The 3,196-nt window shown below is 40.8% G+C and overlaps 1 pseudogene across 1 annotated transcript; it reads left to right on the forward strand.

Annotated features, from left to right (window-relative positions):
• Window positions 1-1,669: 1,669 nt before the first annotated feature.
• On the forward strand, window positions 1,670-2,964 carry LOC309834998 (large ribosomal subunit protein eL34-like; annotated as a pseudogene). The gene has a single exon. The product of its transcript is annotated as a large ribosomal subunit protein eL34-like (transcript).
• Window positions 2,965-3,196: the final 232 nt, after the last annotated feature.

A 3,196-nucleotide genomic window follows, 5' to 3' on the forward strand; every position in this document is an offset into this window, starting at 1 on the left:
ATTAGGGATCCCATTTTTATTTTTTCCCTCTAAAGAAGCACTTGTTCGGAACCTTCCTCACTCTGCTGCTCACCCTGCTGTCTGTAACATGGAGGCTGGTGTGTGGGATGGTGGTTGAGGTCAGGTCCTACAGCGCCCTGTTTCTCATCTGAGATATTCTGCCGTCAGCCTCCCTCTATTCACAGCTGAGCTCATTTAGAGAAGAGTCTGCCCTCTTTCCATTTCTCTCAGGCTTGTCCTCGACAAATATCCGAGTGTCTACTCTGTGCCAACCACCTTCTCCTCCCATACTCTCTTTAACTCAGTGAAGTTAGGTTTTTTTTGTTGTTGTTGTTTGTTTTTTTTACCCATCTCTTCTGTCATTAGTGCCCTCTTAATTGTTAGATCCCGTGGCCTTTCCAGTGATCTTTCTTCTCTGGGTTTGGGCAATATTAACCACTTCTTCAAAAATCTCCTTTCCCTGGTTCCCCCTTGACGTCACTCTTCTGATTTACCTTCCATGTTTCTTGTAATTTCTTAGCTACTTTCATAGTTTTCTCTTCCTCTGCCCGTTTAAAGCCTGGTCCTCATGAGCCTGTCACTAGTTAACTTCTTAGTCATACAGTTTCAGTGGGCAATCTATCCAGACTCCTCTGTGCTGAATCACACCAAAGACTCGGTGTGTCTCAAACCAGTGTCATCTTACTCTTCTCGAATTCTCAGTGTACTCAGCAACAAACCTCAAACACACCCCATCTTTTTCTTGGACTCTTGCAGCTATCTAAAAAATTTGCACGTGAAAGACACGCTTGTCCTCCTTTTAGCTGAGAAGGTAAAATGCATGTTTGAGGCAGGCAGTGTTTAGGTTAAGGCTTGACTGAGGATTTGCAGGATAAAGATGAAGCAAGTAGAAACAAATGAAGAACTAGAGTGTCTTTGTTCATGAAGGTAGTAAGGGTATCAAACCTCCCAAAAATGATCTACAGATTCAATGCCATTTCCAGCAGAAATTCCAACAGGTTTTGTTGGATGTGACAGGCAGATATCTGAACATCTGTGGAACAGCAAAGGACGAAGATGGCTGGCTGCTTCTGACTATAATGAGGAGGTTGAGGGGACCTTTTACAAGACAGTAAGTTTTATTACAGAGTTTGTGTTGTATGTGGTGCAGAAGTAGGCGCTCTGAGCAGTGCAGCGAGCTAAGGAGCCTGAGAAATAGCCCAGGTGTATATGCTGCCCTTTGAGATGTGATGAGGTGGCACGGCAGGTCAGTGGGGGCAGGAAGCGCGGCTCCATAAGTAGTGCTAGAATAAGGGTTATCCTTATGGAGAACAATGGAATGGATTTCTGCCTCACACCTCACCTAGCAGTCAATTCCACATACATTAAGGTTTTGATTACGAAAAGCAAATACTTAAATGTTTGCATGGAAAAAAACCTTAGGGCCGGAAAGAATCTCTTGAGACATATGCTAATCATAAAAGAAAAGATGATTAAATCAAATATATTAAAACTAGCACTTGTTAAGCTAACAATTTAGTGTAGTAGAAAGACAAACCAAGACTTGACATTTACGATACAGTTAACCGAGAAAGGAGTAGTAAGCAGAATATATAGAGAATTCCTATTTTTTAAAAAAAAACAGAAAATAGCCTTCCTCTTCCGGGGACGGTATCCAGAGGCATTCAGGATGGTCCAGCGTTTGACATACAATTGTAGGCTGTCCTACAATACAGTCTCTTAACAAAACCAGCCTGTCCCGAACCCCCTGGTAATAGAATTGTTTACCTTTATACCAAGAAGATTAGGAAAACACCAAAATCCGCCTGTGGCGTGTGCTCAGGCCGACTTCAAGGAGTTCGCACTGTGAGACTTTAAGTTCTTGTGAGATCGTCTAAAACAAAAAAACATGTCAGCCGGGCCTATGGTGGTTCCATGTGTGCTAAATGTGTCCGTGACAGGGTCGAGCACACGTTCCTTACTGAGGAGCAGAAAATGGTTGTGAAAGTGTTGCAAGTACAAGCACAGAGTCAGAAAGCTTTATTTAGCTTCTGTATTTAAAAGTGAACCTTTTTGAGTAATAAAAAAAAATTAGAAAATACAAAAAAAAAGAAAAACAGAAGAAACTTGAAAAGACATTTCACAAGAAGAGGAAATACATAGGGCTTATAAATGAGTAGAAACTAGAAACCTTGGAGATATGAATTAAGACCACCATGAGCTTGCAGTTTATATCCACAAGATTTGTAACATTAAGGAGTCTGACAGCACCAGGTGCTGAATGTGAGCTCATCCTTGTGTGGATGTGTAGACAGGCACCTCGGCTTTAGAGAACAACTACACCTCACAGAGTTGAACATTTGCATACTTCAGGATCTAGCTTATGACTCCACCTCCCAGTTGTGTATCCAGTAAACTCTTACATTTGTGTACCAGCAGGTGTGTACAAAAATGGTTATAGTAACATCTTCATAATAGTTAATAACGGGAAAAACTGAAATGCCATTCTGTCTACAAGAGAATGTTTAAGTAAATTAGGTATATTCACACTACGGGATATTATTCTGTAGTGACAAGAGGTGAACTACAGCTATACCTGACAATAAGAATGAATCTCAGAAAATATTAAGAAAAAAAAAGCAAGTTCCAGGGTATGGTTGAGACTATTTTTATTGAGCTCAAAACCAAGCAAAACCAAAGAGTACATTGTCTAAGCATACATAAATGGCAAAACTATACTGTAAGAAACAAAGCAAAACAATGCTAAACCAAAATTTAACCTACTGCTTACCTCTGAGAGGGAAACAGAGGGAGCGGATAACAGAGGGACACATGGGTAGTTGCTGGTTATTAGTAATGTTCTCGTTCTTAGGTTGTATGGTAGGTTTATGGTTTATTATGCTTTATAACTCATGTATATCGTAGAATTCTGTATGTGTTAAATATGTTGTATGTAATGTATTAAACATAAAAATAATAAAGGAAAAAGGGAATAATAAGCCAAAATCTGGGATGGTGACTTTGTAGGTAATGTTTTGTGTGTGTCAAATGTATTTTTTAAAGAAAGGAAGGACAGAGTGCACAGCAATGCAAAGGTGGGGACAGAGAGTGGAGCATCTGTGCCCTGTCCAGCCAGAGCTAAGCGTGGCTCCAGATACCGGGCTTTGGAGGATGATCGCTGGTGGCACCGTTGACGCAGGCAGAGAATGTAGGCGGG

This window comes from Grampus griseus, assembly GCF_964374135.1.
Source record: "Grampus griseus genome assembly, chromosome: 16".
In the NCBI taxonomy this organism is placed as follows: domain Eukaryota; kingdom Metazoa; phylum Chordata; class Mammalia; order Artiodactyla; family Delphinidae; genus Grampus; species Grampus griseus.